A 14,968-nucleotide genomic window follows, 5' to 3' on the forward strand; every position below is an offset into this window, starting at 1 on the left:
AGCAGCAACTTGGAAAGACTCGCTAAGAGACATACCTTCTGAATGAATATCATGCAAAATTATCGTTTGGGAGTCTACCATAACGAAGTCCAGAAATTTACTGATAACAAATTTCTTCGTGTCGGCATCCTCTGTCTTGTATTTCTTCTCCAAAGAATCCCACAGTTATTTTACTAACTTCAGAGGGCTGTAAACATTATACAACATGTTGTCAAGGCCATTGAGGATGTAGTTTCTGCACAAGAAAGCTGAATGTTTCCAAGCATCTACAACGGCAACAACTTGCCGATCACTTTCACCCTCTTTAAGTGTTGAAGCCTCTTCATGAAGAAACCGGGCCAAATTTAGAGTTGTAAGATAAAAGAGCATTTTCTGCTGCCATCTCTTAAACTCAGTACCGTTAAATTTTTTCAGTTTTTCTCCGTGATTTATTGGAATTTGAACATGGTTCTAGATAGGGACCAGAGTTAGTGTAACAATTGGAGTACCACTTCCAGTTGCAGTTTCAGTTGTAGTAGCCATAATATCTGATTATAAAAATCAGGAAAAACCAAAACACAAATTAATTTTCTAGTTACTAAAACCAGAAAATAAATTATAACACAAAATAATTTTATTTTCCTTGTTACTAAAACTAGAAAAAAAATACCACAATAATTTTCTGTAACACAAATTAATATTTTATAATTGTTAATGACATCAGTATATTACTACTAGTTGTCAAAGAAAATATATAGTATATTACTACTATCTGTCAAACAGTATATTACTACTATTTGTTTTCCAACCAGAATATCACTTTTGCGAAAATACAGAAAATTAAATACAATGAAGACACCAAAAATTATCTGTCTTAAGATTGTTGGACAATCTTCACTGTATTTAAATAAATAACTTCTATTTGTGTACTAAACTACAAACAGAATACAAAAGAAAAATAGGAAAGGAGAGAAAATGTTTGAATACAAAAATCAAATTGATTAAATTATTAAACAATATTCTGATCAAGTCCAGTGTTTGACACTGTGTCCTTAAGACAGATTCGTCCTCTAAACGGTGCTTTCAGAATATGGACGTCTATCTCCCAGGATAAAATGATCAATCAACGAATAAATGCAGTACTACAATTTATTCGCACAACGAACATACTAAGTGTATACACTCTTTCTCACAGAAATTTAATGCAGCAAAATGCAAAGATTATTTGTAGAGGAGAAGTACGAAAATTATATGTCAAAAATCCAAATGAGGGCTAGTCTATTTATAAGTGAAGTGGTGGCTGCTAGGTTTGAATTAAACAGGCACAGTACCTGCTCAATTTAAATTAAACGGATACAAATCTGTAGGCACTGTTTGGTTTGAATTTCAAACAGTTAAAAACTTGTTTTGGATATATTTGAATTCGAACAAATTCGGTTTGGACAGATACAAAACTGTACAGAATTTCTGAAGAGGTGCAAACCAAAATTTGAATTTTATTTCCAACCATAATTTGAAAAAAAAAACGGACAGAATTTATTTCTCAATAAATAAAAAAAAAATCAAATGATTTTGGCCGGACAAGCCCAACCTAACCTCACATAATGCATCCGCGCCCAAGCATAACCTGCTTGTGTGGTAATTTTTGGGTCCAATGGGTCTAGTCGATTTTGCCCATAACCTCTCCCTTCTACAAACTTGGGGTGCCCTTTGGGGCCCTCCCTAAGTTATAATTCCAAGCTATATAAACTCATTCAAAACGTCCCATGAAATCAATGTGGGACAAACCATTATACAAACCTTAAGGAATTTTCACCAAAACTCCATTTCTATGGAGCACACTTTGGTTTCAATTTCCCATTCACCCGATAATGGTTTTGAGCAACCAAATATACCACGTGAATCACAACGCGGCATAGAGCGCGTTACCACTTAGACCCGCGAAATTCGGCGCATGAGTCCCACCAAAAAAATAGACCAAAGTTGATGAAAAATTCTGTTATCCAGATTTTTCAAAAAAACCATTTCTAACAGTTTCATTTGTGAAGGGAAAGGAAAAAGTTTTCGATGATCCAATAGAGACCATAATGAAGGAGAAAATGGAACAGAGAGGTGATCTTGTGTGTGTTGAAAACATATCTATTTGTGACATTTGTTGTCAAATCAAAAACACATATGAATGAAACTGGGGTGATGTAGTAACACACCCAAGAGAGGAACATGTATGTCACATATTTATGCAGACAAGTATATATATGTGGTGACATGGTCAGCCCAAGTGTGAATATGATTACTTCTGTTTTTTTTTCTTCTTTAGATTCGTTTTGGCTGCCCAAAAGAATATTTTATTTAGAGTTGCTTGCTCAGCCATCTCTAATTCACGATAATGTAAAACCTTTTTCACACAAGGATCCTACTTAATAATTTTTTTTAAAGGTAATTCACTATGATATCTAATGATTTTACAAACTAAACATTTTCATTCATAAAAGTGAAAATACTGTTGCATTAAAAAAAAAAAAAAAATTAGTCTTAGTGTGAATTGTCATAAAAAAGTTATTTCGAAAATTCAAAAAAAGAACTTTTAGTGACAATTTTAATAAATGTACTTTTAAGAACAAAATAATTTAATTCCAAAAGCTGTTTTCTCCCCCAAAAAATTAGTAATTCATTATTAGGTCTCCAATTTTGTCACTAAAAATGACAAAAAGTGATGTTGTCTCTAAATTTTAATTATTTCTAAAAATTTAATTTGTTGTAGTAATTATTTAGAAGTTCTTGACCATCATGTGGTATTATTAATGTAGCATTCCAAACGAATAATGTAGTAAAATTTTTTACTTATGGAATATGTTGACTCACATTTGTTAGATAATTGAAATGCAAAGAATAACACACTTAGTGTGTGTTGTAGCATGTAGCCAATGTTACATGATATTGATATTTCGAAGTATTTAATAATTTTCTCTTTAATTTTATGTATTATCAAAATTCTTATATAATTCAATAATTAAGAGTGTATTAAGAAGGAGAAAAAAATAAATAAATAAAATTGTAGACGGTATTTCTAGCCCCATTTTCTTCTTTACAACTGTGCCAACACATACTGACCATTTATTTTATCAAATATATTACCAAGTCATATCCGTATGAGGCCCAATAAAATGTATCTTATTGATGAAAAATTATTGGAGAACTTACCAATATGTCCTATATACAAAGTTCAAAACCCATCTAATCCCAAAACAAAACACTTGCACCAATTAGTCCTATATATTTTTAATTATTACTAAAAAATCCTAATTTTTTTAAAAAAAAATTTACGGACGCTGCTACATTCCATTGTTGTCAGACTTCTGTCAGACGGTCACCGAAGACTCGCCAGAATGTTAACCATCATCGGGAAGTCGCCGGAGTATTGTTGGGAAGTTGCCGGAGTATCGTCAAAAGTTCACTGGAGTGTTCTAAATGTCAATGGAAGTTGTCGGAATGTCCAAAACGTTCATTGGACGTTAAGAATATCGTTGGAAACACACTGGAATGTCCAGAATATTGCCCAAAAAAAAAAGAATAATTGGAGAAATTAGGGCGAAAAAACATAGCAAGATATGCTAAATATTGATAAACTAAAAGGAAAAAAAATGTAACGACAAAATACAGCAACAATGGAAAAAAACATATGTTATTTTTCAATTTTTGTAGGGTTTAAGAAAATAATCACCAATATTGATCAAATCAAAAAGCAAGCTTTGAAACTGTAAAATGTTACGGTTTCAAAGCAAAAATCTATTAAGCATTTGTCCTTATTAATCAAACTAAAAAACAATTTATGAAACTGCAAAAATTTACAGTTACAAAGAATGTTATGAAACTGCAAAATTTTACAGTTTTAAACCATGATTCATTCTAGCACCAAAAAAAATTGAAATTGCAAAATTTTACAGTAATCACCGCTTGTAACTAAAACTCAAAAACAACTTGTTCAGAACTTGAAAATTTTCTCCATTAAAACAGGAAAAGAGAAGTGTATAGCAGAGAAAATGTAGAAAAATTAAGAGATCGAAGGAGAGAGGCAGATATAGAGAGAAGATTGTATTCCAACAACTATTTTTTGTTTATATCTACCCGGATGTAATGTAGATCTACTCAGATTTGATGTAGATCTACTCATTTCTTCGTCGGAAACATATCTTCTTTATCTTCGGTGAGGGTAAAGTAAGAAGTCAGCAGTCGGTAGTTGCCGGTGAATCACAATCGACGGTAGTTGTCGCTCGTCGGTTGCCGGTGACTATATATCAGAAAGAGAAAGAGAAGAAGTAAGATGTGATTACTCGTCGACGATTGTCGAAAATTAGAAAGAGGAAGAGGTAGAGAAGGACAAAGGCTGAGAAGAAGAAAAACATTATAAGACTTTTTGAGTGTAAACATAAGGCTGTGGGACTAAATAGGTCACACCTTTTTCAAAGAGGACTTCTTGGTAATTTTTCCAAAATTATTAGATATTTTTAGAGTATTAGATATTTTTCCAAAATTACTTCTTGGTAATTTATGTTATACTTTTGATCAATGAAAAACAACCGTAACATACTAACTGAGTTATTCTCAGACTCCTAACTACCTAATAAAGATAAATCATGGAATCCCACTTATAAAAATTTTTACTACATAATTAATTTAACTACTAAACAAATTACTCCTTTGTTTGGTGTCCAAAATATGTTTGTTTGCACAGTTGGTGGCACTATAGGAAAAAGGGGATATGGCAACGTTGTTTTTACGAGGTTTATGGAAACGCCGCTATTTTTCAATTAAAACAACGTTTCTAAAACGCTGTAAAGCCCTAAACCTGCAATTTCTCTCTCTCTCTCTCTCTCTCTCTCTCTCTCTCTCTCTCTCTCTCTCTCATATCGAGCTCAAATTCATTCTCTATCTCTCACTCAAATTCTGAGCAAAATCACAAGATGCACTCTCTCGCTCCAGATTTGTGATTTGCTATTGATTGTCGAAGATTGAAGATTTGGAGATTTGAATTTGAGCGATTAAAGTTCTCAGTCTACTCCTCCAGATTTGTGGTTCTTAGTCTCCAGATTTGTTTTCGGCCTCCAAATTTAGACCGGAAATTCATTTGGCCCCAATTGTCATTGAATGGATAGTATTGTTTTTATTATTATTTCAATTTTCTTCAAAGGATAACCTTAACTACTCCTAGATCTTTTTTTATTAATGTTGTTGACCTACTCTTCTTGGACCATGTCCTAAACAAAAAGTCTATTGTCACCAAGAAAACAACCAAGAAATATAATGTAGGGTGAGAATTAAATTGATGTACTGTGGAATTCATTGTTAGAGTGAATGTGAATCATGAGTAATTATTCAGTAATTTCGGAGTATAGATACGTGGTTTTTCATACTATTGTGATTAGTAGAGAAGGTGTGTAGGTGAGATATTGTGTTTGGTGATTGGAAAACATGAGAAGACATATTAAATGATGTTTGGTTAAGGAGTATAGACACATGGTACTCCGAGAACATTGAATAATTTCCTGTGAATCATGTTAGAAATGGTTTTGGAAAATATGATTTTTCCTTAACTTTGGTCTATTTTTTAGGTAGGACCCATGCACCAAAGTTGGCGGGTCAAAGTGGTCACGAGTTTTATGCTGCGTTGTGATTCACGTAGTATATTTGGTTGCTCAAAACTATTATCGGGTGAATGGGAAATTCAAGCCAAAGTGAGCTCCATGAAAATGGAGTTTTGGTGGAAATTTCTTAAAGATGTGGTTTAAGGCTTGTCCCACATTGATTTGGTGGGCATACTTCGAGTGGGTTTGTAAGGCTTGAATTTGGAACTTGAGGTAGGCCCTAAGGGGCACCCAAGTTTTGTAGTGAGGGAGGTTATGGGCAAAGTGGGCTAGACCCATTGGATCCAAAATAAACACACACGCGCCGCTGCCGTCGGTCAAGCAAGCTAGCTTGGGCGCTGATATGTGGTTGGGTTGAGCTTGGCCGGCCCAATACCTATGTTTTTAGGCCAAAACATTTAAATTTTATTTTTCTAAAATTAAATTTTAATTTTTTTGGAATTTGAATTTCGAAAATTAATTTCAAAATTGGCTCCGATTTTTTCCCCACCTGGACAGATTCAAATCTGTTTAAATTTCAAACCCAAACAGTTCGTATATGTTGAAACAGTGCCTTACCTGTTTAAATTCAAACCATACCTATTCAAATGGGTTTGCACATGTTTAATTCAAACCTAACAGCCACAAATTCTCACTAGTTCTTCATCTGGATTTTCACTCCAATTTTCATCCCTAACTCTACTTGCTCTCTCTGCATTTTGCCGCATTGTTTTCTTGTGAGAAAGAGTGCAAACACAAAGTGTGTTCGTTGTGCGAATAATTTGTAGTGCTGCAATTATTCGTAGTTGATCATTTTATCCTGGGAGATAGATGTCTATAATCTGAAAGCACCGTGGAAAAGATGAATCTGTCTTAAGGACACAGTGTTTAACACTGGACTTGACCAAAAATTTGTTCAAGAAATTAATTTGGTAAATATTTAATTTCTTTTTTTGTTTTATTATTTCCCTGTTTCAGATTTTAATTTTTGTTTTTGTAACAAAATAAAAATCTATTTTTATTTATTTATTTTATATTTTGGTTTGATTTTTGTAATCAAACAATCTCCCTCATTTCCTTTATTTCTTCTGTATTCCATTTGTTGTTAAGTACACAAACAAAATTTATTTATTTATTTTTAAATACAATGAAGATTGTCCGACAAATCACACAATATGTTTTTGGCTAAAATTCTAGATTTGTAGAATTATCCTATTCTAAAATCCGAATACAAATAAAAATATGTTATCCTTTCAAAAATTAGCCAACAAAGTCAATAGTTCGGACAAAAAAATGTCACTTTATCATGTTAATGGCACTAAACATGTCTGGTTGCTCCCTCACAGCTTGATTTAACTTCCAATTTTTTAACTTTAATTTTTGAAAAATTTAATTTTTTACTTTTGTGTGTTATTGTTTTTAACGGTTCCAATTTTCTAGTTAAAATTTTTTAAAAAATATTTTTTTTTATTTTTTGTGTTTTTTTTTATTTATTTTTAGTAAATTTCTTTCATAATTTTTTTTTATATCATTATTAAAAAGAATGATATCATAATATTTATTATGTCAATAAAGCTACGCTCATTATACTTTTACATGATATCTAATGTGTAACATACACAATAGTTGTAATGATATTCATATAAGTCTCATTCATATTCATATTCAACCATTAATAATTATGCGTACTAAACAAAAAATGGTATAAAAATATGATAAACATAGAATTAATCATTTTTTAAAAAATAAAAAGAAATTTTGATAAATCTATTTTTTGGAACAATTTATGAAAACCCGTCTAAAAAAAATTTCAAAGTTAAGTGAGTTCAATTGAACCCACTACTTCATGCATAGCTCCGCCCATGGAGAGAACTACAAGTATTTGACCATGCCACGACCCTCCACGCTAAGTTTTGTAGCTTGAAGCTGCTTCTTTTTTGGTGCTTTCAACTGTTGCAACTGCTTTTGCATCTGTCAACAAAGGAAGGAAACAAGTGCACTACTCAGAGCTTGTCCAGAAAAAATAATAATAACTCCTCCAAAATATGCGCCCGCGCACACACACATCAGACGTCTAAACACACAAACATGCGTATAGAGCCACAGCAAGCATGACCTAAGAAAAAACAAGCCAATGTGAGTCCACCTAACACAGCCGAAGTTATTACGAGAAGACATCTTCTGCTTTAGCAGGTAAATGGACATGGCTCAGGTTTGACCCGAGTTTCAGGCCGCCTTCACTAATAATTCCAAGGGGGGAAAATGATGGGGAGGAGAAAGTGGCCAAAAGAAGTTATTTCTTCTAAAAGGTGAAAAGATTCCTTTCTCTAATTTGTCCCCTCATTAGAACTTTTCAAAAATATTGTCTGACCCTCCATTTCAGGTGGGTGTCTGAAAATAGGACATGGCCAGATGTGTGTCCGACACGTCAACTACATGTGTCCATGTCTGCTCCATGGGACGTATCTGTGCTTCTTAGTTCTAGACACTGCCAAAAACAGGTTAAAATGCAGTGGACATGTTATTCTAACTATTTTGTTTCATAACAAAATAACATAATAATCAAGTAAAATTATGAGTAGAAGTATGACTTTTTCTTCTTCTTTTTTTTTTTTTGGTGATAAATATGAGTAGAAGTATGACTTGGTGTTCAAATATACTAGTACCAGAAATAAAGGCTGCTAGCCAGACTAATTACTAAAATCTCTTAGTTGTATATGTAAGTAATCAGCTATTACTGTGAAATGGAATTCAATATAAGGTTCTCGCTTATTCAATGAAACACCATTTTATCACAAGCTTTGTGGGATCGAACAGAGTGACAGTGATGTACCCAAAAAAAAAAAAAACAGAGTGACAGTGCATCAGCTTTCATTCAGGCCAGGTAGGGGGGGGGACTAGCTCTCTCTCCCTCTCTCTCTCTGCTATTTGGTCTCCTCCTTTCTAAAACAGGGCCTGGGACTCTTTTGCTTTTATTTGGTTCATTGAAATGAGATGTAATGAAATGATCGTTCTTTAGATTTGCCTGTGAAGTGATCATTCCCTTACAATGGTAAATGACAATTTCATTTGCAATGCATTTTTCCATAATTTTTTCCATCAACCAAACATGAGAATGAATATTTTGATCAAATAACCATTCAACTTCATTCTAGTGAACCAAACACTATCTTCTATTTTTTTTTTTTTTTTGATCCACAGGAGAGAAAAGGTTGTACATACCATACTGCAGTTGCATGTTGACATGAGATCTAACACTAAGGGGTTTAGAAAAAAATATGCGCTCTAACCCTAGGGGAGTCATGTCCCCAAAATAATAGGTCGAGCAAAATCAACACGGCTTGTGCACATTTGAAAATCTTTTACGGCAAGCTTGAGAAAATGCCTCTATCAAAAAAAATTCTGTTTATCATTATTATTAGATAAAAATTGAAATTTCACAACAGCTTAAATTTGATCAAGGTCATTTACATGATTTAAATTAAATTCCACTTCTCAGCTTTCTTATGTTCGAATCAAAATTAAACTGGCATCATTTGAGTTTAAATGGATTGCAAAAATCAACTTCAAATCAATAAGACTTCGACAGATAGAAGCCATATTTTGAACATGTATCCTGTAGACATTTCAGCACTCTGTTCGTTACCATGTACATATACATACACACATACATACATTTATACATATATAATATTTATATATATAATGAAAGAAAGAAACTAATTGCAATAGTAGATGGTTAAATTTAAGAGTTTGTCATAGTAAAATTTAAGAGAGGAAGACCAACCTTCAGACAGTGCTGATCTTGTACAACCTGTTTAGCACAAGGCCTAACCTCATCTGGATCAATCTTGGATTGGAGGCGAACCAGAAAATCCATTGGCATTGCTTCAGGCCTTATAGTAAGACACATGGAAGATGATTGGCCAGACTTCGATTCCCTGCAATATCCCTCATAAAATTAAAGTGTTCGAATATATACATTCAAAACATGGTGCAAATCACCCATATAATAAATCAAAATTGACTGACTGACTGACTAGGACCCAACAGATTAATTCTCTTACGACATGTTACTATGAAAATTCGGTCAAATCAAGATCGTCATCTCTAGATTCCAATCATGAAGCTTTATTCATTGGCCTATTGAAAAATAAACAAGACATTCCACAGATGAGTAAGACTAGATATATATGGAAACAAGGTCAAGATGGCTAAATTGCTCAAAATATACATGTAAGCAAATTGAACAAAGATAATATATACTTTTTTTGCAGATGGCCTCCGAAAGGGAACCTTCTCATCATCAAAGTTTCTCATGTCCTCAAACCGTGTGCTCTTATTGAATATTGGTCAACTATGCATTTTATTTTCAAATTTTTAAATGATAAGGAAATATTAATATGAACGAATAGAAACCATGTACCCACATCAGTTATTATAAAAAAAACTCCCGAGGTTCCAAACAATACCTACATACAAGGGTTCACATACTAATCAAACAATATTAGAAGGGGAGAACAAACAATATCAGAGAGCACATCTTCAAAACTCATAAATTTGCTCAATGAAAATAGATCCCCCATGACCAAACATCATGCCAAGATAGCTCAGTACAGATTAAATGAAACAGGACTGGTTCTGGATTTTCAAGACAAATTTTCATCAACATCTTGGAGAATAGATCTTGGGTTGATCATTGAGCAGGAAAGAAGTCTATCCACCACATGCACCTTCACACTATATGTTCTAGCAAACAAATATCATAAAATTTATCCAAGCACAAAGGGGAACCATGAAGAGTGATCAATTCATGTATGAGTGCCAGAAGTCCAAAATATGTATAACATTACCCATTTATCAACCAAGTCTTTTACCATTCTTCGGTTGGCTGGGGTCTCCTCATTAGACTTCAACAAAAATATAATAACCTGCATAACACAAAAAATTAATATGCAGATTTGTTCCTTCCACTGAAAAGCCATAACCGTTATTCATGTGTTATTAATATGCAGATTTGTTCCTTCCACTATCGCCTCACAAGGAGAATCCTGACCTTCCCAAGACCACTCTTCTTCAGTTGCTCTCTCCTATCGTAATGCTCTAAATCAATGGGAAACTGCATGAAGCGCAAGACATAATCAGTACATACATAATTTTCATACATCTCACTTAAAGAAATGGAGAAAACGCTTTTTGTACATCAGTTAAGATCCTGAATATTGCCCCATGGATGTTTATATTTGGTAAGCTTCCAGCTGGAACGGGTTCGAGCCAGGTTTTTAGAGGAGTTAATACTCCATCATGAAGTTGTTTCCTGCACCAATCAACGATTGATGTAGGAAACAAGATAAGAATCATAAATAATAAAATGGAAACATGATGTCAATGAAACTAATGAGAGAAAATCATCTTACTTTGAGAGAACCTCCATAAGGAGAGGCAGCTTTTTGAGTTTATTTATAGCAGGTTTTGACTGTCTATTCAATTCTGCATCTACTTCCGCAACCACTTTAAGCTCAGCCATAACATTTTCAACAAGCAATGCTATCTCTGCAGCACTCTTCTCACTTTCCTTCATTTTTTTGCCTGACTTGAAGAGCTGATCAATTTCCTCTTGTCTTCGCCCTCTATCGCCTGGAAAAATTGGAACAGATCTTGTAAATCTTCAAAAAAATATATATTGATAGTCATTATTAAGAAACCAACACAATTGGAATTGTCACAATAAAAAATTTCAAAGAAAGATGAAATCCTAACCTAAGGAGCATCATCAGGAGACCGTAGTTCATTATCAAATCCATACAGCTTCAGTTGCATGAGTTCAGGCGCCATCCCGATATCCACCTGTAACAATAACAAGAGATGTCAAGAAACAGAAAGACAACAAAATTAAATCAAAACCACCAGCAATTGTTGGATATTTCAATTGAAGTGAAGCACAAGTAAACCAAATTTAATTCAGCCCCCCTCAAGTAGAAGTGTGCTTCCAGATTAAATCTAAGAGAGATGTGTGACCAGATTATAAATGTAATTAATGATATACAACCAATTATAAATAGGAAACAGTTTTTTAAAACCAATTATTAGCTTGACATCCGGGGAGATAAAGCCAACACTTCACAAAAAAGGAATTCAAAGTGGCTTCAGCAATCATGTTTAGAAGTAACATTCCCAAAACTTCCCCATTATATCTATATTACTCATCTCAAAATGACATCAACCTTGCTGAGATTAGTAGAAGTTTAGAACCATAGTTGTAGTGAAGACCATTCCTTAATATTATTAATATAATAGGGAAGTTCTCAGAACCATGGTTTAGAATTATTAACCTAGATATGCTTAATGGTTGCGCTCAAATTTTAGGTAGCTACAATTTCTTAATTTCTATTTTTCCTTAAATCTGTATCCAATTTTTATATCAGACCTGACTAAAGAAACCATTGAAGATATGCTATTTTATCCACAATAGGATCCCCTACAAACATTAATGAAACATACCACAACCATATGAACTTCCAATACTCTATGATGAGTCTCATACAGAATATGTAATTGTAAACAAAGAGGTACCATCACAAAACAAAAGCTCATACCTTATACCGCATAGGTAGGCAATGAGTTTCACTCGCAAGCAAAGGCCAATCACCGTTGCCGTACTGCAATGTTCAATTGTTGGAGTGAATGTCACCCTGAATAAAAAATAAATAAATAGAGCATATTTAATTTATAAGAACTGAAAATTCCGCCACTACAGGAGGATTTGTCTCTACCTCACACAGTTATGCTTGTCATCTACTTTAATTGCATCTTCTGATATAACTTTCAATTCTTCCAAGAAATAGGGATGCTCAGGATCTTTTGTCTCTAAGATGATGTAAGAATGTTAAGAGAAGTACATGATAAATTTACGGAATACCAAGATTAGGGAATGATTAGAATATCATCCCCTATTTATATTAATGAAGATCAATAATTACAAGAGAGCCCTAAAGCATAGAATAATTACAAAATAATAACTAAAATAATAATATATTATTCTAACACTTCCCCTTAAGCTGGTGCGAAGATATTTCTTATGCCCTGCTTGTTTAAGATGCCATGAAAGGGCTTACTCCCAACTCCCTTGGTGAGGATGTCAGCAAGTTGTTCACAAGACTTCACAAAGGCAGTACATATTGTGCCACTAGTAAGTTTCTCCTTAATGAAGTGGCAATCAATCTCAACATGCTTTGTCTTGTCATGTTGAACCGGATTGTGAGCAATGTTGATAACGGCCTTATTATCACAATATAACCACATGGAGTCCGTCTGATCAATACCTAGATCACTTAACAATAACTTGATCCGTAAGAGCTCACACACTCCTTGTGCTCGAAACTCATCTTCTGCATTTGACCTGGCAACCATATTCTGTTTCTTACTCCTCCAAGTAACTAGGTTGCCTCCAACAAAGATGCAACACCCTGAGGTCAATCTCCTATTAGCTACTGATCCAGGCCAGTTAGCATCTGTATAGGCTTCCACACGAAGATGATCATACTTTGAAAAATAAAGACCCTTACCAGGAGTAGACTTCAAGTACCTCAAAATTCTCATGATAGCCTCGAAGTGAATCTGACGAGGAGCATGCATAAACTGGCTAACCACACTGACAGCAACAACAATATCAGGACGGGAGTGAGATAGGTAAATGAGCTCACCCACTAATCGCTGATAGCTCTCCCTATCAACAGCTGCTCCTCCTTCATCATCCCCTAGTTTTTGATTGGGTTCTAGTAGAGTGTCACAGGTCTGCAGCCAAGCATCCCTGCTTCCTTCAACAAGTCAAGCACATACTTCCTCTATGAGATAAATATCCCATCCTTGGAGCGAGCAACTTCAATTCCCAAAAAATATTTCAAGCTTCCCAAGTCTTTGATTTCAAACTCATTGGCTAAATATTTCTTCAATAGAGGTATTTTCTTACTATCATCGCCTGTAAGAACTATGTCATCTACATAAACAATGAGTGCTATAATCTTACCACGTGAGGAATGTTTCACAAACAAGGTGTGAACTGCCTTACTCTGTTTGAAGCCATATTTAAGCATAGCTGGAGTGAATCTCTCAAACCAAGCCCTTAGAGACTGTTTGAGACCATATAATGACTTCCGAAGCCTGCATACTTTTCCTTCTGTCTGATAATCCTCAAAATCAGGAGGAACGTCCATATATACCTCTTATTCGAGATCACCATGAAAAAAGGCATTCTTTACATCAAACTGATAAAGTGGCCACTCTTGATTAACTGCTAGAGAAAGGATTACTTCGACTGAATTCATCTTAGCCACTGGTGCAAAGGTCTCCTGATAGTCGACGGCATATGTCTAAGTGAACCCTTTTACCACAAGTCTAGCCTTGTAATGCTCAATAGACCCATCCGCTTCGTGTTTCATAGTATACACCCATTTGCATCCCACAGGTCGTTTGCCCTTAGGTAACTCAGTCAATTCCCAAGTGTCATTCTTCCTAAGTGCTTTTATTTCCTCAATCGTGGCAAATTTCCACTCAGAGATAGCAAGAGTATCCTGAAAATGGTTAGGAATGCTGACAGAGGAAATATTTGACACAGACGCTCTATAGGAGGATGATAAATGGGAGTAGGGCACAAAATTTGAGATAGGATGTTGAGTACAAGATCTCACACCCTTTCTTTTGGCAAAAGAAACATCAAAATCAATGGCCTCAAGAGATTCAAAGTTACCTGGACTCTCATCAGAAGCAGGAAATGGCAATGAAAGAGCAGAAGTGGTCTCTTGTATCCAGTTAACTTTCTGTCTGTCTTTGTCCCTGACATAAACTGGCCCTTCCCTATCCTTGGTGACATTGGGTTCTGTAGTCCCAGTAGGAGGTGGTGGTGCAAGAACAATTGGTTCCACCATAGGAATCACAAGAATCACTTCACACCATGGCTCCTCCTAAAGGGAGGACTATGACACCGGAGAAGACAAGAAGTAGGATTGGGACTCAAAGAATGTGACATCCATGGACACAAACCACTTAAGAGAAGGAGAGTGGTAACACTTATACCCTTTTTGAGTAGGAGAGTACCTAAGGAAAACGCATTTGAGAGAGTGAGGGCCCAACTTACCACGAGTAGGAGAGTGATTGTGGACAAAACAGACACAGCCAAATATTTTTGGAGGAATAGAAAATAAGGACTTGGAACCTAGAAGGACTTGAAGGGGAGCTTGTTTTTGCAAGACCTGGGTAGGAAGACGATTAATAAGATGGGCAACGGTGAGAACAGCGTCGCCCCAGTAGGACCGAGGCACACTCATAGAAAAACACATGCACCGAGCCATGTCAAGAAGATAACGATTCTT

The 14,968-nt window shown here is 34.7% G+C and overlaps 1 pseudogene; it reads right to left on the bottom strand.

Moving 5' to 3' along the window:
• Positions 1-7,407: 7,407 nt before the first annotated feature.
• On the bottom strand, positions 7,408-14,524 carry LOC114273678 (protein IWS1 homolog 1-like; annotated as a pseudogene).
• Between the last annotated feature and the right edge of the window lie 444 nt (positions 14,525-14,968).

Source organism: Camellia sinensis, chromosome 11, assembly GCF_055761805.1.
Source record: "Camellia sinensis isolate YWXY chromosome 11, ASM5576180v1, whole genome shotgun sequence".
In the NCBI taxonomy this organism is placed as follows: domain Eukaryota; kingdom Viridiplantae; phylum Streptophyta; class Magnoliopsida; order Ericales; family Theaceae; genus Camellia; species Camellia sinensis.